The sequence below is a fragment of the Schistocerca piceifrons genome, chromosome X (genome assembly GCF_021461385.2).
Source record: "Schistocerca piceifrons isolate TAMUIC-IGC-003096 chromosome X, iqSchPice1.1, whole genome shotgun sequence".
NCBI lineage: Eukaryota > Metazoa > Arthropoda > Insecta > Orthoptera > Acrididae > Schistocerca > Schistocerca piceifrons.
This window is the reverse complement of record NC_060149.1, coordinates 569,421,984-569,445,633: the sequence shown is the minus strand read 5'-3', so window position 1 is coordinate 569,445,633 and position 23,650 is coordinate 569,421,984.

Here is a 23,650-nt window from a genome sequence, read left to right as displayed (position 1 = left end):
TAAATTTCTTGATGGTGCCATAATAAATAGGGAAGCTTACAGTCTACCAACTTTCCCTTGCAAACGTATGTAATTAGAATATATGGAACGATCAATGATTCGTGTGATATTATAGTAAGCCTCGTATCCGGAAACTACTTTCAATAGTCAGTTAAGGAACCAACCGGTGATGAAAGTACCTTAAAGGTCGTAACAGTATACAGACCTGAAACTTTCGGTTTAGTTAATGTGAAAGACACACTCGGTGCCCAGAAAGCTAAAGCATCAACGACTCTGTGTGTTGAAAGGAATGTTAAAGAATATGGGGAATTATTTCTACATAACAATGTGATAAGATAGAGATCGTTGACTACTTGAGCAGTTAATAATCAGGAGTGTCCTATATTATTATTGTAACTGATTTATTTGAAGGACCTTATTAGATAGTTAAATGATATTAATGACAGTTATTGTCCATAAATAATTACAGTTCAGTGTATTTGTAATTAATATAAAGTGAATAAATGCACCAGCTGCAATAGTGTAAACAGTTTACTATCTGATCCACCTTCAGCAAATGTATTTGTATTTATCAAAATATCGACTTCTTGCTGATTATTTCAATGAATCTAAACTGTGTGTGTTACAGTCGTTCTGTTTCGCTAGTAAATTATTTTGTATCAAGACCACTTGTTTTTAGTTGCCCCTGACAAAACACGATTGCATAAGAATTAGTATGTTTCCATCACTGCAGTTAAAATAAGAAAACAATAATATGGCTCTTATATTACAGAAAATGTCAGAGTGGTCTTTCTAGGCTAGGATGAACAGAACATTGACAGGGTGGCTGTTACTACAGTACATACTCTGTGGTCTGACGCTGTGTGCACCAGACAGCAGCACTGGCGGCTGGCGTTCCAAGCTACAGTGCACCTCCTGCGTTAGCGTCAACCTCTCCCACTATCTCATTGCTTGTGCGGTGTATGAACATTGCCTTACCATAGGACTAACTACCACACTAGAAGGGTCATTCTCTCATGATTGGGTAAAGCGTTCCATATGTTCATACGTATGACTGGCCGCGTTCTTCTTCTCACCAGTCGAATTACATGGCAAATATTTTAGTTTTGCCCCGTAACATCGACTTTTTCGATGCTAAAACGAAATCGGACTTGCCAAGAAATTTCCTATATGTAAGTATTAAAGCGACAGCTTGAGATTGTTTTGTTTCTCGCCTATGATACCTGCGAGCTCTGTGTTCAAAGAAAGATTTCAGTTCGTCGATTCTCTCCGAACCTCCCCGGTAGCAGGCTGGCAGCCGTCATACAGCGATTTGAAGCTCCTTCTTTGACGACTTTTCTTTTCTCGTATGCAGGTGGCTAGACTCTAGCTGGACTGCTGGTTACATTCAGAACTCATAATTGATTTCTTCCGCTAATTTCATGCGATTTTTTACAAACACCGTCCGCAATGCTCGGCGATCTCTGTCCACCAGTAAATTAGGTCTGATAGGCCCTGGTTTAACTGTGATTGTTCCTTCCCGTTTCCACTCCGCAGTCACATCACTAATAATCGACTTGGGCAGCCTGAGAACCGTTTAAATGCCCCAGGTGAATTTGCTACTCAGGTAACATCCAAAGGCTAGTCCTCGTTTGAATTCACTGAGCCCTCCTAACTGAACCATTCTTCCGTTTCTTCTTATCTACTGACAACACAGTACTCCCCTATTCTTTTTATAATGGCAGGTCTGCCTTCCGTGTCGTTTAGTGATCCATTATGCATTAAAAAGGAGTGTCCGAATACTTTTGAATGGATATTGTACACTCCATTGAACACCATTTAGTATCTTGAGGAGTATACACGTTAACTTCCGATATTTTTAAGGTCTCGAAAGTGCTTTACAACGAGAAAATCGTTCAAAAATTGCCAAATAGCCGCTGCACATTACTTGATTGTGTTAGAGTATGCAATGAGCACATCCCCAAAGCGCACTGCTGTCCTCACCTCCTCAACGTCTTCCAGCAAAAAGTGGTTGGTTATTGTCTGTCATTTATAGCAGCATTCCCGGATGTCGATTAGATATATGAAACAAAAGACTATCCTGCGTCATTTATCTGGAAACAAGTTTAGACGCTATGTAACGGAGTGAAATCGTTTCCGTTGATTCATGGTCGTCAGCATACGTAATCACAGCTGTCTTATTCCTCTATGGTAGACGGAATCCTATAACATCCTGACGTATCTGAATGGTGAATTGCTCCGTGGTCGCGAGGCTGCTGTTCGCGTTCTTTCGGATAGGACGTTCACTTCCAGTTTCAGGAGCACGTGGAGCTCCACAAAGTCCACGACGGATATTTGTAATGTTGCCATTAATGCTTTATACACAACAGAAATATTTCCGTTGTCTTTGAGGCATGTATTCCATTTCGTGGGTCATTATTTCATGTTAATGTTGAATTTCAATTTCTGCTGTAGCTGTACGTGTTGAAAAAAGGTGCAAGTTATCCATTCCACAATGCGAGATAGTGTGTTCGGATGAGGGCTGAGTTGGCATCCCTTCGCTCACAGCAGCAAGCGGCGCTGACTTCGGTCGCGCAACTTGAGGCTGTTGCCAATGGGCACCACTGTGGGGAGCCGGACTTGGGTATCACGGGGATGTCAACCTCGTCCCGTCTGTCCCCTGATCGGTCTGCCACTGTGGTTGCCCCGGTTGCTGCTCGTAGTGGGACTGAGCCCTCGCCTGCGGATGATTGGGAGGTCGTTCCAAGGCGTGGCAGGCAGCGAAAGACGTCCCCGGAGGCTGATCGGAAAGCCTCCCCAGTGCGTCTGACAAACAAGTTTGAGGCACTGTCTCTGGCTGAGCCAGATGCAGCTGCCTGCCCTGTTTCAGAGGATCATTCTCAGCGTTCAAGGTCCGGGCAATCGCAGAGGGTGGGCTTATTGCTAGTTTGGAGCTCCAATGTTAGGCGCGTAATGGGGCCCTTTAGGGATATGGCGACTAAGGAGGGGAAGTAATCCAGTGTGCACTCCGTGTGCATTGCGGGTGGAGTTATTCCTGATGTGGAAAGGGTCCTTCCGGATGCCATGAAGAGCACAGGGTGCAGTCAGCTGCAGGTGGTGGCACACGTCGGCACTAATGACGTGTGTCGCTTTGGATCTGAGGAAATTCTCTCTGGATTCCAGCGGCTATCTGATTTGGTGAAGGCAGCCGGTCTTGGTTATGAGATGAAGGCAGAGCTCACCATCTGCAGCATCGCTGACAGAACCGACTGCGAAAGTTTGGTGCAGAGCCGGGTGGAGGGTCTGAATCAGAGGCTCAGACGGTTTTGCGACCGTGTTGGCTGCAGATTCCTTGACTTGCGCCACAGGGTGGTGGGGTTTCGGGTTCCGCTGAATAGGTCAGGAGTTCACTACTTTCAGCTGGCGGCTACACGGGTAACGGAGGCTGTTTGGCGTGGACTGGGTGGCTTTTTAGGTTGGAAGGCCTCGGGAAAGTACGGGGTGGGCTGCAATCTCAAAGGGTCCATGGCAAATGCAGGACGTGCTTGGATCAAGGAACAGTCGGAATTGTAGTTGTAAATTGTCGTACTTGTGCTGGGAAAGTCCCTGAGCTTCAAGCGCTAATAGAAAGCACAGAAGCTGAAATCGTTATAGGTACAGAAAGCTGCCTAAAGCATGAAATAAGTTCTGCAGAAATTTTTACGAACTCTCAGACGGTGTTCAGGAAAGACAGATTAGGCAGAATTGGTGGTGGAGTGTTTGTGTCTGTCAGTAGTGGTTTATCTTGTAGTGAAGTCGAAGTAGATACTCCGTGCGAATTGGTATGGGTGGAGGTTATACTTAACAGCCGAACTAAGTTAATAATTGGCTCCTTCTACCGAACCCCAGACTCCGATGATATAGTTGTTGAACAGTTCAGAGAAAATTTGAGTCTCGTAACAAATAAATACCCCACTCATACGGTTATAGTTGGTGGGGACTTCAACCTTCCCTCAATATGTTGGCAAAAATACTTGTTCAGGCAGAAAACGTCTTCCGAGATTGTTCTAAATGCTTTCTCCGAAAATTATTTCGAGCAGTTACTCCACGAACCCACGCGAATTGTATATGGTTGCGAAAACACACTTGACCTCTTAGCCACAAACAATCCAGAGCTAATAGAGAACATCATGACTGATACAGGGATTAGTGATCACAGGGTCGTTGTAGGTAGGCTCAATACCGTTTCTTCCAAATCCACCAGAAACAAACGCAAAATAATTTTATTTAAAAAAGCGGACAAAGTGTCACTAGATGCCTTCCTAAGAGACGATCTCCATTCCTTCCGAACTGACAATGCAAATGTAGCTGAGATGTGGCTCAAATTCAAAGATATAGTATCAACAGCAATTGAGAGATTCGTACCTCATAAATTGGTAAGAGATGTAACAGATCCCCCATGGTACACAAAACAGGTCCGAACGCTGTTGCAGAGGCAACGGAAAAAGCATTCGAAGTTCAGAAGAACGCGAAATCCCGAAGATTGGCTAAAATTTACAGACGTGCGAAATTTGGCACGGACTTCAATGCGAGATGCCTTTAATAGGTTCCACAACGAAACATTGTCTCGAAATTTGGTAGAAAATCCGAAGAAATTCTGGTCGTATGTGAAGTACACAAGCGGCAAGACGCAGTCAATACCTTATCTGCGCAGTGCCGATGGTACTGTTACCGACGACTGTGCCGCAAAAGCGGAGTTATTGAACGCAGTTTTCCGAAATTCCTTTACCAGAGAAGATGAATGGAATATTCCAGAATTTGAAACACGAACAGCTGCTAGCATGAGTTTCTTGGAAGTAGATACCTTAGGGGTTGCGAAGCAACTCAAATCGCTTGATACGGGCAAGTCTTCAGGTCCCGATTGTATACCGATTAGGTTCCTTTCACATTACGCTGATACAATAGCTCCCTACTTAGCAATCATATACAATCGCTCGCTCACCGATAGATCTGTACCTACAGATTGGAAAATTGCGCAGGTCGTACCAGGGTTTAAGAATGGTAGTAGGAGTAATCCATCGAACTGCAGATCTATATCATTGACGTCGGTTTGCAGTAGGGTCTTGGAGCATATACTGTATTTAAACATTATGAATCACCTCGAAGGGAACGATCTATTGATACGCAATCAGCATGGTTTCAGAAAACATCGTTCTTGTGCAACACAGCTAGCTCTTTATTCGCAGGAAGTAATGGCCGCTATCGACACGGGATCTCAAGTAGATTCCATGATTCTGGATTTCCGGAGGGCTTTTGACACCGTTCCTCACAAGCGACTTCTAATCAAGCTGCGGTCCTATGGGGTATCGTATCAGTTGTGCGACTGGATTCGTGATTTCCTGTCAGAAAGGTCGCAGTTCGTAGTAATAGACGGCAAATCATCGAATAAAACTGAAGTGATATCAGGTGTTCCCCAGGGAAGCGTCCTGGGACCTCAGCTGTTCCTGATCTATATAAATGACCTGGCTGACAATCTGAGCAGTTCTCTTAGGTTATTCGCAGATGATGCTGTAATTTACCGTCTAGTAAGGTCATCCGAAGACCAGTATCAGTTGCAAAGCGATTTAAAGAAGATTGCTGTATGGTGTGGCAGGTGGCAGTAGACGTTAAATAACGAAAAGTGTGAGGTGATCCACATGAGTTTCAAAAGAAATCCGTTGGAATTCGATTACTCGATAAATAGTACAATTCTCAAAGCTGTCAATTCGACTAAGTACCTGGGTGTTAAAATTACGAACAGCTTCAGTTGGAAAGACCACATAGATAATATTGTGGGGAAGGCGAGCCATAGGTTGCGTTTCATTGGCAGGACACTTAGAAGATGAAACAAGTCTACTAAAGAGACAGTTTGCACTACACTCGTTCGTCCTCTGTTAGAATATTGCTGCGCGGTGTGGGATCCTTACCAGGTGGGATTGACGGAGGACATCGAAAGGGTGCAAAATAGGGCAGCTCGTTTTGTATTATCACATAATAGGGGACAGAGTGTGGCAGATATGATACCCCAATTGGGATGTAAGTCATTAAAGCGAAGACGTTTTTCGTCGCGGCAAGATCTATTTACGAAATTACAGTCACCAACTTTCTCTTCCGAATGTGGAAATATTTGGTTCAAATGGTTCAAATGGCTCTGAGCACTATGGGACTTAACTTCTAAGGTCATCAGTCCCCTAGAACTTAGAACTACTTAAACCTAACTAACCTAAGGACATCACACAACACCCAGCCATCACGAGGCAGAGAAAATCCCTGACCCCGCCGGGAATCGAACCCGGGAACCCGGGCGTGGGAAGCGAGAACGCTACCGCACGACCACGAGATGCGGGCGGAAATATTTGGTTGAGCCCAAGGTAGGAAATAATCATCAAAATAAAATAAGAGAAATCAGAGCTCGAACAGAAAAGTTTAGGTGTTCGTTTTTCCCCCGCGCTGTTCGGGAGTGGAGTGGTAGAGAGATAGTATGATTGTGGTTCGATGAACCCTCTGCCAAGCACTTAAATGTGAATTGCTGAGTAGCCATGTAGATGTAGATGTAGATGTACGTGAGTGTGGTAAAATTTCAAACAGTGGGAGCTTTGTCCTTTAGCCATATCAGACTGTGGGAACTTCTGTCCAAAACTGGCGATAGGATGCGAAACTCCACTAATAAAATTAATATGAAACTTTCAAAAAAAATCAAGTAGGCCATGCTGGAACGCACAATCGTGCTGACGTATCATAACTGTAATATTGTTTGCAAAACATTAACTTTCAAAAGGTAAAAAACGAATTAATTCAACAGAACGAAAATCGACTGAAATGGCCGATTGTACTGAGTCCTGTGTAAGGGAGTGCGTAGCTTTTAGGAAAAGTTATCAACTCAGTCTAAGTCGGTGATCGACGGTGTTAATATGGAATTCGTGATCGAATGGAGTAGACATATTACCGTAAGACAAAGTAGTGTAAATATTAAACTTCGCTGGGCTACTTTGATTATATACTAAAAGACTCGAAAGAAAAGACAGTGAGGTTAATCAAAATATCCGTCGTGTGCAAAGATTATGATTACACGTCGCGATCATTACATTGACTTACGGATTTCGGATGGCTCTCACGCGGCACTGATCTAATCACAGCGACACATATAAGTGTTTCCTCATTTTATTTGGACAAATAAATAATGTGGAATTATATTTTCTTAGATTAATGTCTCTGAAGGTTATTGCAGTGACAGCTTAACAGGAACACTGAAATTCACTATTGAAAATAGCTATGAAGGAATCCGTGAACTACGAAGAAGGATTCCAGTGGGGACAACGAGACATCTTTCGGTGACGCGATGTGAACAGGTCTCTTCTCGAACCATCCACGAACCACCAAATGCAAACAATTAGGAGTCACTCTTGTAATGTATCCCACGTAGCCCTCCACATTCAACTGCACCTAAGTTTTAGTCAGCAGTCGACCACTTCCGTGTGACCCCGAGACAAAGAAGCAAAGCAGGCAGTGGAAACATGTGGGCGCATCTCAAACGAAACAGGCGAAGACCAAACCATTAACATTTTTTGGGTCGGGGAGGTGGGATGGGACGGCCATATTGTAGTGCTAACAGATTCTCCCCACTTGTGAAGACTAGGAGTCACGGGAACCTGGCTAAGAGGGTATTTTTCTGCACGAAAAATTTCCGACTCGTTCTGCACACTCACAGATGTAGCAACTTTGGGAAATTAAATTTTGCGTTACCACACGTACTCTCGCAGTGACTTCTTCCTATTTTTACGGGGTGAAGACAAGTATTTGCAGAATTACACTGAGGTGGAACGTTTCCAGAATAAACAAAATCCCAACATCTCTTACCAAGGTCTCCGCCGACTCATCCATCGTTGCTGATAAATGAATGATGGGTGAATATGTAGAGAACAACCAATACCATCACCAAATTTCATGGTCGCAGATTGATTTTTTCGAGGTGACAATTAAAACTGTTGCCCTCCATACCCACATATGGCCTGTTGAGAATTCGGACACTACAATTGAGAAGAGCCAACAACACAGATTTTCAATTAGCCCGCAGGCAAAAAAAGTCATTGATAGGCTCTCATCTGCTTCCTGCCCTCTTAACTGTCCAGCGCAGGCTGTTATTGTGAAAGGTGTCCTTCAGATGTTTTTTTTTACATTGGCGCATTTTGTAACAGTTCCTCCCTGCGTATTTGTTGATCAATCGAACAGTCTACGGATGTACTGCCTGTCCATAGAGTCCAGAGGGCCAGTATGTTGATCACTGAGATACAGCGCCCGTTAGACACTCTGGACCGGCAGTGCATTAGCCGGACTATTCGATTATCTCATTTTGTGCTCGTGATTGTATAAGACCCCTACATGAACAGCTGCATCGGATGTTCTGTCAAAAGTGAATCGGAAGCGGAGGTTTGGTCTCGTGGCCTGCTCGTTCACCTATTATAATCCTCTCAGTTTCTTCTTGTTGCATGAAGAGAGAAGTCGTGTGTAGGGACACCTGTCGCGCCTGAAGAAGACCTGCTGGCCACCAGAGTGATAGCTACTTGCGACGAGCCGGCTGCAGTGGCCGAGCGGTTCTAGGTGTTTCAGTCCGGAACCGCGCGACTGCTACGGTCGCAGGTTCAAATCCTGCCTCTGGCATGGATGTGTGTGATGTCCTTAGGTTAGTTAGGTTTAAGTAGTTCTAAGTTCTAGGGGACTGATGACCTCAGATGTTAAGTCCCATAGTGCTCAGAGTCATTTGAACCATTTGAACCAGCGACGATAGAACATTATGCTACGGTTTTATGCCTACATATAAACTGTAGGAAGCCACTTCAAACAACTGCTGCAACTTATGAGGATAAATAAATATATTATTATAATAGAGCATAACAAATTTTTCTCATCAACAGAAGAGTTATATTAAATTAAATTTTTTTTTCTTTTTAGCATCTAACTTTTGACTCACAGTACTCTAGTCCGTTAAATTAACAATTTTCACGCATCTACAACCTCCAAAAACGTGTGTCGTCATATTGCGACCTCAGCACTTATTTCCGTCTGGGCAAATCGTTTGGTATACTATCTGAGTATGCCATATCCAGTAATGGCCCTTTATTTTTGTAGTACATGTAACGAATCGTTTGATGGACCACGCTTTATTTGCTGTTTTGCAGAATAGCTTTAGGAATGAATCAGCTGCTGAATACCGATAAACATCACATAATCAAAAGACCCAACGCAAAATAAAGAGAGTCAAATTATTTGCGTAATGTATTAAGTTTTGACACCCAAATTGTGTGAGAGAACAATATTGGCAAGTGTTGTTTCAACCTGATACGACGTAAAGCACTGCGTTTGTCCAAATCTCCTCGCAACTTTGTCTGGAAACAAGTAAGCTGTTGACAAAATTAAATTCGGTGCCAGAGTTTCTGTAAAGCGTGTTGTGTTCCGGTTGCCGTTCGTAGCATTGTTCGCAGAAGGTCCCTCCACGAAAATATTGAGGGTATTTTATCTGTAGCGGTTTGCTGGAAATACTTGCGTATGGTAATTGGGTGAGGCGGCCAGCTTGCTGGCAGGGACGGCTGGCAGCTCGCCACGGGCGTCGCTTGCATTAACGCAACCGACGCCGAAGGCCGTGGGATGCGCAGCTGCGCCGTCAATACCGGCCGAAGGCGGCCTTCCCTCGCTGTAACGTGTGTTTCACCGCGTGTTGCGGGAACAGAATTTTCCTTTAACAGCGAGCAGCAGCAATAATAAAAGCTGTTGAGCGCCAGGTGCGGGCCCGCCTCTGCGCCGTCATTGCACGCTCTCTTGCTCGACTTCAGGCGAATGTAGGAAAACATAGATGCGGGGAACGGGCTCGTATCCAGCATTAAATGAGAATACAGTCTCAGGTGGATGAACGTTATAGAGAGCTCCGTTGAAAATTATTGGACGTAGTATAATTTTTTTCAAAAGTTTAAACTCAGCCTTGTAAATATCGCAAAATGCCCAATGCCAGGCTCTGGAACTCCAGCTTTGATTCCAATAACTCACAAAGTTTTCAGATCATATGATAACTTTAGGAACCTTCATGGACGACCAAAGTAAACAATTTTCTGAATAATCTACAAGGTTTCTCGTAGTACAGAGAAACAAAAATTACGATAACTGTAAAAAAAATTAATTGAGTGTATGCATGAACTCCTGATTTTTTCTAAAAACATTTCTAAATGACGTACTTCGTCTGCTTGCATGACTGCCGTTATAAATGTGATTTATGTAGGTACATTTCGAAATATCCTGTCCTTAGACAATATACGGCACTCTTTTTTTAATCGAATTCATTCCAAGTAACCTAGGAATACTACTAAACGTTGTCTGGTAAGTATCATAGATCTTTACAAGGATCTGACGTGCATCCATCAGCATCCATCACTTGCAGCAGTGTGAAAGTGCAAACTCTTGCACATACATTGACGATAGAGGTTAGTATGCTATTCTGAGCATCGGCTTCTAGGCTTTTCCAAGGAGTTTAGAATTGTGGGCATTGTATGTCGTGCCCTCATCCAGATACATATGCGAATATCGGTCTACCATTTTCATACAAATCGGAACGCCATCTATTCACTTACCGACATTCCTAGTTTTTGACAACATTCCCTTAAGCAGCACACAGACTGTCGTTTTGCGGTAAACATTAATTTCTATTTTTTGCACTGATCTTGACCTTTACTCTGATGTAGGATCGATTAACACGCGAGGATTACGCAAATGATGCGAAAACTCAAATGGGGATCCCCGGGGAAACACTGTTTTCGTGAAACACTACTTAGAAATTTCGAAGATACAACATTTGTGACGTGCTTTGAACGATCCTACTGCCACCAAAGTACCACTCGCCTAAGGACGGCGAAGACAATATACGGAAAACTAGGGCTCTTACGAAAGCGTGTAGACATTCGTTTTTCCTCGTTCCATGTGCGAGTGGAACAGGCAAGGGAATGACGATCAGTAGAACCTGCAGCCCTATACGTGATGGAGACTTTCGGAGTATGTATGCAGACTCTTTCATGCGATGTCAGTGACTATTTTCAGTAGTGGATCGGTTATAACATGTCTGAAGATAAGGCCGCCTAAAGACACCTGAAGGCTTCCTTTTGTTATTTATCGTTTGACTGTCATATCAGTAGATCCCCACGTCACCGCTTTACCGTGACAGTAGTTTCTTTGGAGTAACATCAGCTGTCTAAAGCATCCAGACATAAACAGCCACCAAATATCATCGAAATCAATGGAACGGATATTGTGACGACTACAGAGTATTTCTTAGTATTGTGTGATGTCCTTAGGTTAGTTAGGTTTAAGTAGTTCTAAGTTCTAGGGCAGAGCCATTTGAGCCATTTGGTATTGTGATCAACAACTGCAGTCGACTTATTTACACTCGGCGATCCATTTTCCCTTCCTAAAACCATATGTGTTTAATAATGCACATATAGCTGTCTATGTGCCGTTAGATCATCGCTTAAGAGTCATTCCTGTATTCTGTCAAACACGCAAATACGTCTATATGATTTAGAGACTGTCGGACCTGTAATGTCACCGTCTTTAGTTATGATCACCTCAGCGTCGGTGGTTGGTATTGGGTTTTCAATTTCATGAAGCTGAGAATGAGAGCTTTTTCTTTCTTTTGTTTCGTAATCGTTATACCCAGTTACTCTTGAGAAAATAGGGACGCAATTCCATCGTTAGTGTATGGCGCGTTCATCTCTCTCCTTAATTTACCACGTAAATAGTTATCTTCCTCCTCTTTATCTCCTGATAGCGAGGAGCCCAGCAGGTATTTGGCCTAAGATACAATCCTGATGTCATTGCCCTATTTTGTCTTCGAATGGTCGACAATATATTAGGTGACCTGAAGTTTTTCATCAAAATCTTGCATGGGCAAAATGGTTCAAATGGCTCTGAGCACTATGGGACTTAACTTCTAAGGTCATCAGTCCCCTGGAACTTAGAACTACTTAAACCTAACTAACCTAAGGACATCACACACATCTATGCTCGAGGCAGGATTCGATCCAGCCACCGTAGCGGTCACGCGGTTCCAGACTGTAGCGCCTAGAACCGCTCGGCCAGCTCGGCCGGGTTGCATGGGCAGTTTGGTTTATTTTGCTAATGATTTTGTTCCAGTGTTCAAACGTAGTCTGTCTTATTTTTCCTTGTATGAGTTTTTCAGGTCTCCATAAGTGTGGTGGTATCTGGTCCAGCCTTTCATACCAAGCGTTCCCCACACAAACGTCTTGCTGCGTAAGCCTTCGATATTAAAATGTGCGCAACAACAGGAAAACATAAATGAACATGGATTTGTGTTGGTTTACATTAATGGCACTGACAGAGTGACGATGTCTGAGACACCACAGTCGGTCAGCATGGCGACCATCGTTGTTTCTTCCCTTGATGTGATAGCAGAGGGAGGCGCTAGGACAATGATACTCCGAATAACACAACTGGATATGTACGTGGTACTACGTTGTGTTTGCGGAAGGGACTTGGTTCTGTGCACGGAATTATGATGGTCGTATCCGTGTGTGGATGCTTCGAGGAGAACAAAAGTTACAAGATTGCATTCATCATCATCATACGAGCGTAGCTCTTGGCGCGTTTGTATGGGAATCAATACACAACTTTCACACAGTAATAGTTTGGACAGCTGACATTAAATCTGCTGCGTTCTATGGCTAATGCCTGTTCCTATCTTCGATGTCAAAATGGCTGAAATGGCTCTAAGCACTATGGGACTTAACATCTGAGGTCATCAGTCCCCTAGACTTAGAACTACTGAAACCTTACTAACCTAGGAACTTCACCCACATTCATGCCGGAGGCAGGATTCGAATAGGCGACCATAGCAGCAGCGCTGTTCCGGACTGAAGCGCCTAGAACCCCTCGGCCACAGCGGCCGTCTCTTTGAAGTCAATATAATGTTACACTACAACAGCGTAACGCGAGGCAGCGAGTTACCTGTGCTATCCTGACCAAGATCGATACAGACTCTTTTCGACTGATGCCCTTGTCTGCACCATCTTCAAATGTCTCACCCACTCAAAAAATCCCATCATGGGTTACCGAAAGGCTAGCATACCAAAATTTGCCAACCCCTACGATTGATGAACTGTGGCGCAGAGTTCAAGCAGCATGAAATGACTTTCCTGTTAGAGTGTCCAAACTCATGTCGAAACGATGCCCAGACGGTTAGAGCTGAGGTTGCTGCCAGGATTAACAGCTCTGTATGCTAAATTTTAAACACTGTATACCACCAAGTTACCAACGAATTCAATAATGTATGCTTTGTGCTATAATACATACTCACAATAATTATAATTAATTCTGTCTCCTCCCTGGTGTTGTAATTTTAATATTCAACAGTATCTTAGGTACTCGGCGTATTACGAACCTACAACCATGTACTAACGAACGGTTCTGTTAATTCACCACATACCCGAGTTCGGTTATCAAAATCGTAGGTCAGCTATCGCTGCAGCACAGCGGCCTTTGCAAAGACACGTGGACCTATGCCGAAAAGGAAACGCCCTTCAAGTAACCTCGGGACAAGCCGATAAGGCTCTTCTCTTGGTTTCGATAGGTGTGACACCCAGACTAATCCAGAATCCACAGGTGAATTCCTGACATTCCGATGATGATGATGTTTGGTTTGTGGGACGCCCAACTGCGCAGTTATCAGTGCCCTTACAAATTCCCACCCTTTCTTCAGACCAATCTCGCCACTTTCATGAATGATGATGAAATGTTGAGGACAACACAAACACCCAGTCATCTCGAGGTGGCATTACGAGATCAGATTCGTTCAGGAATATTGGTAAGCATATAGCTTTTAAGTGAATTTCTGCTGCGGAAATTAGCTCTTTTGTCACCAAAATGCATTCTCAGGGGTGTGTCAGTTTACAGCTAACTCTAACACACTGTTTAGTTCTGCCACCTCAAAGAAACACTCGTAACCTAATAAAATACGTACCAAGTACTTTCCTATGTCATGAAGGGCATCCCTCTAGTACTGAATGAAACTCCTGCAACATCTTCACAATGCGTCTGAAGCTTACTGGATGTCATACTACGTATAAATTTGAGAAAATCTTCCTCATCTTCTTAAATCCGGCAACATATGCGACCATAACCGGTTTTAAGTGATGCGTTACACTTTGTTCCGAGAACAATAATATTTCACCTGTATATAGAGAACCCGTATAATACGAGGGTTGAATAAAAAGTAGTGGCAACACAGTCGCAACATGAAAGATATGGGTCAAATGGAACGCGCGCTGACTGTAGCTGATGGCAGAAGTTGAAATACTCCAGTGAGCGGCGACAGCGGTGTTTGAGTCAGTTGCTGTTGGCGCTTTCTGAAATTGTGGCAGTCCAGTTCAGGAGTCCTAAAAGTGTGTTTAGGAAACTCGAACAACGTGCTTGGATCAAGACTGAAGCGGCACGTGGTCGGAGCCTGCAACAACGTTTTCAGGAAATGCGTTAGGCATGGAGGGTGGTGATGCAGCAGTGAAATATTGTACAGTGGCGAAATGGAGTGGAAATGTCTCGTAATGGCAAGGATGTCATTCAAGATCGCCCCGTTTCACCCATCCCACTCCACCCCATGAACAACATGACAATTGAGCTTCTTCCTTCCCCGATGGATACAGACCGCCGATGGACAGTGCGTGACTTAGACGCAGAGGTAGGCGTGTGCCACACACCAGTGCCCCACATTTTGCTGGGGAAGACGGACATTGCAGCCTACTACTGCAAATTCTTACGAAATCAACTTGACCCTGCACTGAGAAGAAAGCAACGGCACCTTCTGGCACTGCATCCCATCATCCTCCATGACAAAGCACGATGCAATACAGGAAACCCCATGCAGGAGCACCTGTGTATGTGAGGGTGGGAGATAATGGAACATCCACCGTTTTGACCCGACATGAGAAGTCATTACGACCTGTTCGCCAACACGAAGGACACTCTTCGTGGCACACGCTACAACACAAAGAAGGTATCATCCACGCCATAATGTGGTCCTTGCGAGACATCGACAGAGATGACCACGCTGAATGTGTCCGATGCCTTCTTTCAGTGCGGGGGAAGGTGACTGAGATGCGAGGTGATTGTACTGAAGGCTTGTAATAGGGTGAATCTCTGTCAAGTCTAGTATGAATTACAACAGTGTTGTCACCAATTTCTATCAAACCTATTTACTTAGTTAGAAAAGTGGTGAAAGTAAACCTGAAGTTACAGTCAGACTGTGTGATGTTCTAGTGTCTCGTCAAAGATTTACGCTTCCGGAGCACTCTCACGCTCCACGAACGCACCCGTAACTGCTCAGCGCTCTGGCTTCCCCACCACTGCGCTATTCCGAGTACATCTAGATGTATATGTAGATGTAGATGTAGATGTGTGAGTGAGAGGGCTGTATGTCGAACGCTGCACACGCGGGACACTTACGAACAACTGACTGCAACACGGTGCAATTACATTCAAGAGAAGAATATTGCAGCTTACTTTTGTAATGACTATTTTATCGCTAGTATTTATTCCCAATTTTTTTTATTTTTTCTCCATAGCGACAGCTTTGCTGCGATACTCAGTAGGCACATCATAAAATGCTAGTACAGTGAGCAGAACTCTATAGTTGTTTACATACGGACATTTAACACTCAGTTGTGATGTATATAAATTCAGACACATTTGGATTTTAAAATATGTAATTTACATGACACTATGGTTCGTGATACAGACACATGGTGTTGCGCGTATGTGTGAAACTGAATGTTGGCGGGTCTTTCACAATTTCGTAACATAAGGAAATCGGTTCGCACACATATGTTAAACCAAACCTTGAAATAACTTTAGAGACTTCTCTGTGCGCGTTTGAGGATAAAGCTCTTGGGGTAACATTTTGTAAGGTCGTGTAAATTCCTATATTGGACAAATAGGTCATTGACCCGTATGCTACATTGTACGTCTGTCAGCTAAAGTTGGAGTTAATGAGGAGGTGCACTAGCGGCTAAAAGCGAGGACCGTCGACTGTCTTCAACGTACGAAGTATTGGAATATCTTCGAGAAGTCATGATGAAATATTTCAATTCTTGAAACGTAGTCAGGCATTTCTGGGCCACAGATGACTACCTTGAGTTCCAGGAAATGTTCCTTGTCATGAATCTGAAGCTGATTTCTCCATAGAATTAATTTTTGTTTGATAGAATCAATCTTGTCTACCATATCTGTTGCCAAATGATTATTCTCTTGCATTAAGACTTGTTGCTGATGTTGTCGTCTTCAGTCCAGAGACTGGTTTGATGGGGCTCTCCATGCTACTCTATCCTGTGCAAGCTTCTTCATTTCCAAGGAGCTACTGCATCCTACATCCTTCTGGATCTGCTTAGTGTATTCATCTCTTGGTCTCCCTCTACGATTTTACCCTCCACGCTGTCCTCCAATACTAAATTGGTGATCCCTTGTTGCCTCAGGACATGTCCTACCAGCCAATCCCTTCTTCTCGTGAAGTTGTGCCACAAATTCCTCTTCTCCCCAACTCATCTCAGTTTTTACCCCTAATGACCGCCGTAGGTTAAGGCAGCATTCACTGTTGTTCGTCAGAAGACAAGTGCATCATACAATATCTGTGGTTGTTTTTGCAATGATGATCCGGTGAATAGTTTGCCTCTTTCTAATAGTACGGTATTACTCCTTCGCCCTTCAGCCCCACTGATCGCTGGGCTCTCGCTCGCCGTGCGCTCTTTGATCAGGCGTGTGGATTCGATCCATCACTGTCTCTGCCTTTGTCTCGTAAGCACATTTCCTTTGTGGTTTCTTTCTGGTTTGATAACTTATCTACAGTTCCAGTCCCCATTTGATCATTACAAAATTATTGCCGTCCTCGGTTTACTTTCTTTGCCATGTTCTTGATTATAATCTTCAGATTTCTCTCACACGTACTGTTTGGGAATTAAAATCCTTCTGACGATAATCTATTGCACCCTGGTGTGATACACTGTCACCTTGTAGGAAATATGAATTAAATAAAGAATAAAAATAAAAACAAAAGAAAGCTAGTTTTTTTTACAGATTTCTTAATATTTAACAAGAAAAGTGAGACAAACCATCCAGAAGCATCTGCAGTTTCGTTTGCCAACTCGGTATTACTCCTTTAACATAATTATTCATTTTGGAACATTGCCGTAGGGAAAACCTTTAACTGCTTTGTTGTTGAGCTCTTCATTTATCCTTTCCGAACTCTGCTTGTAGTAAGTTATGATGAGTTTTGACTTTTTCTTTCAAGACATTTTCATTTAGACTGACAATGTGGCCATATCCGTGTATCCAGTACGATACATCCGATGTGGAGATGTGGTGAGAGAAACATGGGCCCTACTACAATGTGACTCACATTTTACTGCTTCTTAGCGGCTTCTCCGAATTCTGGTTTGAAAAAAGATGAAGCTTTATTTCCATGAACGTTGTTATATGTGTCTTCACATCAAAAAATGAACTTCCTACCGGCTGTAACAAGTGTTTATCTGGAAGAGCTGAAACTCAAAATACAGTATAGTTTCAGATAACGTTGCATTAGCAGAAGTTACGTCGCCATATGTTCTCTTTACTGTTTCCCAAAATTAAACGAAATTATTTATTTTCATTACTTCTTGAATTTTCCTCCTTTCCGTTTACACTGCGCGTTCATAAAAATTACACACAGATCAAAAAAAGTTTTGCATCACCTCGGTTCCGAGAGTTCCGGACTGTATAGAAAATTGAAATAGAGATCAACATAAACATCACTTCCGCCCTGTTTGTTGCTCATGAAAACCACACATTGCATGTTGTACCACCATACAGCGAGACCTTCAGAGGTGGTGGTCCAGATTGCCGTACACACTGGTACCTCTTATACCCAGTAGCACGTCGTTTTGCATTGATGCATGCCTCTATTCGTCGTGGCATACTATCCATAAGTTCATCAAGGCACTGTTGGTCCAGATTGTCCCATTCCTCAACGGTGATTCGGCGTAGATCCATCAGAGTGGTTGATGCGTCACGTGGCGTGCAGCCTGACCGGGTCACCTCCAAACACGTCTTCGACGTTTGTCTGGTTGAAGGCATATGCGACACTCATCGGTGAAGAGAACGTGATGCCAATCCTGAGCGGTCCATTCGGCATGTTGTTGGACCCATCTGTACTGCGCTGCATGGTGTCGTGGTTGGAAAGACGGACCTCGCCATGGACGTCGGGGGTGAAGCTGAGCATCATGCAGCCTATTGCGCACAGTTTGAGTCGTAACACGACGTCCTGAGGCTGCAAGAAAAGCATTATTCAACTCGGTGGCATTGCTGTCAGGGTTCCTCCGAGCTATAATCCGTAGATAGCGGTCACCCACTGCAGGAGTAACCCTGGGGCGGCCTGAGCGAGGCATTTCATCGACAGTTCCTCTGTATCTCCTCCATGTCCGAACCACATAGCTTTGGTTCACTCAGAGACTTCCCTTGTTGAGAGCCATTCCTGGCACAATGTAACAATTCGGACGCGATCGAACCACGGTATTGACCGTCTAGGCATGGCTGAACTACAGACAACACGAGCCGTGTACCTCCTTCCTGGTGGAAAGACTGAAACTGACCGGCTGTCGTACCCCCTCTGTCTAATAGGCGCTGTTCATGAATAGTTGTTTACATCTTGGGGCTGGTTTAGTGACATCTCTGAGCAGTCAAACGAACTGTGTCTGTGACAAAATATCCACAGTCAACGTCTATCTTCAGGAGTTGTAGGAACCGGGGTGATCCGAAACCTTCACCTAACAATTGGGAAGACTCTTCAAACTTGCTGGCAGATTAACAGTGTATGTCAGACTGGGACTCTAACCTGGCTTTTCGCTTTCTGCCGACAAGCGCTCTGCCTACTGAGCTATCCAAGCACAGCTCACACCCTCTCTTCATAGTTTTACTATCGCGCAACGTGTCCTACCTTCTCTACACTATGCTCCAGGCTGCAAATTCATTCTGGAAAGGAAAACTTTTCTATATCGGCATATTTTTGACCAGTTGCCTACCCATGTGTAGTGTCATCGCGGTACCATATGTCTGAAATTTATGGCAGAGCTTCGATTGTGGCACACTGAAATGTATTGTACCTTCGGCTGATAATCGTGCACCTCTGTGCTGAGGGATTGCCAGTGACCAGAATGTTAAACTGAAATCGGCATTCTGATTCAACGCGCCATAGACATATTTCATTATGCTCCCTTGTGGAACTCATCCGACCGATGAATCCTTTTATAATGAATTTGTATCCATATCTGTTGCGTCCCTTGAATTTCAAACGCTATTACTGGCGTTTGATTCTCTACAATTACGGGATAATGGCTGCGTTTATGATACCTCACATTACACAACCTTTTCAGGGATTTATTACTACTTCCAATATTTTCGAAAGATTTATAGATAAAGGTGCTGAACAATTTTCTAAATTACTCCTACTCTCTAACTGTTACAATATAAATGTTCTGATATCGTTTCGCTTATTTAGTTTCACCAGAGTGCTTCGATAGTTAGGTTTTTTAATCTCTACGTATTAATCTAATTTATTAGACGCAGTTCCTGCGTTTCCGTCAGGGTCTACAGTACAGTCCCCTAGACTTAGAACTACTTAAACCTAACTAAATTAAGGGCATCAAACACATCCATGCCCGAGACAGGATTCGAACCTGCGACCGTAGCAGCAGCGCGGTTCCGGACTGAAGCCTCTATAACCGCTCGGCCACAGCGGCCGGCTCTCCGCAGCTATTGAAAACTTACACTTCATACTGAATGAGAATGCAAGTGGAATTCATTTGGGGGCTTCAGACATGCTAACAAAAGAGTTGACGGCAATGGACAAACTGTCGTTCGAAAATCATTTTCAAAGCAGTAAAACTAAATTGTATCGATCGAGAATTACTGACAATAAGGAAAGCAAAAACACAGATTCACTTATGCGAGATCCCATGCAGGCTCACGACACAAAAATTTTGAAAACAAAAACAAAATTATTTATTTTGAATTCCGGTAACGGACTTCTGTCTATATGGCCGCCTTCAGATAAATGGCTCCAGATGACATGAGGAGCCAGCTAACGGAGCTGGTGTCCGTCAGCCCCGTGTAACGATGTATACCTGGACATGCTCCAACTGTTTTGCTGCCACAGATCGAAGAGCTGCAGCCGTTCATCATCTTTCAGCAAGGTGTTGCATCCCTTATTTCGTGTTGGAACGTGAAGGATGCTCTGAATGACGCATTTAGTGAGAGGTTGGTGGGTCGTCATAGTCCCATCGCATGGCTCCTGTGCTCTCCCAATGTCACGTAGTTAGACTTCATTTTGTGGGGTGACGACAAAGATCACGGGTACGCTACACCGGTCAACGCCATTGCTATACTTAGTGCACGACTCACTGAGGCAATCAAAACTGTGGATGCAGCAATGTTGACCCGTAAATGGGCAGAATCGCCTTGATGTTGTACGAGTGAAAAGTGAGGCGCACACTAATATCCTGACATTACAGTAAAGAAACTTTGAGACCCACAAAATGTTTTAGAACGACGTCATATACTCGCTCTCTAATACTTTCCCAGTTACAGTTGTTTGATATGACAGGTGGTATTTGTATGGACACCCTATATTTGTCAGTATTTATCTTAATATCCATATTTAATGTAGTCTGAAGCCGATTGTTGTTTAAGTAGAGTTGTGATTCGTCCTTCTGGCCTTAATTTATCATATCGCCTAATCTACACGACTGTTATTGTGGACAAGGTCGCACGTTGCTTGTAGTAGGAGATGAGGCTCCCTATTTTGTTAAAACATAACACGTATTCTCCGTACTTACGAATCCGACTGGTCAATTTGAGGGCTTCTTCTCAGTAGAACTATTTCATATGTAGAGGTGAAAAGCACATAAATTACGTTTTGTTCTACCAGTGTTTCTTTATAACTAAATGGTTTTTGAGTTACTAGTCTAACATCAAGTAGCATATGATTAACGTCCAGTGCGTACTACCAAATTGTTAGTTAACTACTTTCGACATACTTCCTTATAGTTGCACCGCACTATAGTAGGTAAACGCCACTAACGAAATGAAAGATATTTGTCACGTGCTATGCCGTACACAAGTGTCTCAGCGAACGCTAGTCACCTGCTACACCTGTTACTTGATGATGGACTTATAAGCCGTAATTCAATTATTAATAGACAAATATTTGCAGAAAAACACCCCATATTTACTTTTCGCGCTACAGATCGAGATTATAGCAAGAAAAGGAAAATAATACCATACTTCATTACTTATTGCCGGTTTACGTTAAGATGAAAGCTAAAGCAATAAAGACTGAAAAGTACATCAGTAAAGGTCAGAGTCACAATAAGAAACAGAACATCTTCCGTGTACCTGGGTGTTCCAGACGTTCCGTTGTTTGGACCATTATAAAATGTCAAATGTAACTGACACTCACCAGGTAAGTACATTTCCAGTCATCTTCATGGTAGTGTGAATAGTCCGTTAGTTGCGTGAAGGTTGTTACGGCAGTTAGTAAAACTGACCAAAATGAAGAGGTATGATGTCAGTCCATAAAATATTGCTTTTATTAATTGTGATCAGTAATGTTTCGTGAAATTATGTACGAAGCAATGATATGGAGAAGAAAGAAAGAAGAATAATTTGAAACATTTTGGGTCCAAAGTATGAAAATGGGAAATGGACACTGAGAACCAAAATGAAGTGCTTGCTTGTGCCTTGCAAACTTGGAGTCACTAACCAACCCAGAAATGCACTACTTGTATTACTGATGGAATGTAGTTCAGTACTCTGTCCTCAGTCATCAACAGTAATATTTGCAATTACACCAATAACACCCTGCATACAGTGTGAGACTACTAATGCCACTGCAGATATATCCTGAATGAGTAAATATATCGAGGAGCGATTTTCGTTAAGTTATAGGGTACAAAATGGCGAATTACCTGACGCTCGCAAGTAATTTTTATCGTGTATAGGCGCCGAATTACGACACCGACTTTGTTTCTGTCTAATTGAACTATATACTTTTTCTTGTGGCATTTGAAAGAGGCTTGTAGGAGAACTTAAACAACATAAAATGTGTGACACTTGATCAAATGGTATCAAGATTACTACTGGCCCGCCGTTCGGAGAGTGGGTCCCTCAAACGTATTAATCGTTACGACCGAATACATGGGTACACTTTTTTGACACAGGAGAGTCCGAGTAAGTAAGGATCCATGAAAACTCAAATGTCCCAGAGAAACAGGAGAGCTATGTACATTCTACAATACGACGTATCATACCGTGTAGGAAAGAGAATGGAGAATCACCCTTATCTTGAGCCTGAGCTGAACGCTGGAGAACAGAAAGGTATCCATTTTATCAGCAACTACAAGAAGTTGATTTCATAAAGCGAGATAAGTAACTACTGAATGATGCAGCAAAAGTCAAATATCAGTTAATATATCCATAACTCTTATTTTTGTATGTTTGTTTTATAATTAAACTTATTCTGCTCACTTACCCTAGGGAGACCACTTAAAAATTTAATAATTCGTCTGTCATGTATGTGTTTGAGCTTTAGTTAAGTGTTTCGATGTGTGTTCCGAGTAAGTCTCCATTCAACTACGAAACAACTAGTGTGAGTACGGCGATGTGTTTCCTTCCCAATGAAGTCTTACAATAGTAGCTCGTTTTATTCCCAGGCAAAGTCTGGAAATAACATTCAACATTCATTAGAATAAGTGTTTCATTTTTATTCTTTCAGGCATGTATGTATATTCCGGTTCCCGTCAGATCACCGAAGTTAGGCACTGTCTGGCTTGGCTAGCACTTGGATGGGGGACCGTTCGTGTCTGCCGGGCGCTGATGGAAAAGGGCATACATTCAGGTTCTGTGAGGTCAATTGAGGCGCTGCCTGATTGAGAAATATCGCCTCAGGCCACGAAAACTGACAACGGCTGGGACAGCGGTGTGCTGACCGCATGTCCCTCCATATCCGCATTCAATCACGTCTATAGTCTGAGGATGACACGGTGGTCGCTCGGTACCTTTGGGTTTACCGAGGACTGTTCGGACGGTGTTATGTATTTCTGCTAGTCTAAAGAGTTGTATTAGGGAGTGTGCATTTTCCTTGTTTGTTTGTTTTTGTTGCATTTATGTAGAGGAACGGTTTACATCCACGAAAAACGCCAATAAGCACGAAAGACTGCAACTGAGCACCTAGTCGAATCCTACTTTGTGAAATTTTTACACTTCATTTTGAATTCCCCTTAGCCATCGGAAGAGAATTAACTACAGGTATTTACCATTTTGTATTTATTATGTGTACTAGAAGCTGTGTTGAACACTCAAATGGCCCTAGTTATCCATAATACTGTATGTATGTGTGATATTTGTATCCTTAGCAGGCAATAATAAATGTGTAATAGGCTGAACGTTAACGGTGCGTGCTGTTGTCAGCACTCCTCACTCCTGCAAGTTGCTCCAATTTGCTGCGTTTTGAAACATCACACTCATAAAATAATTTGAAAGAAGATAAAATTAAATGAGTGATTCATTTTAACAAATTACAGTT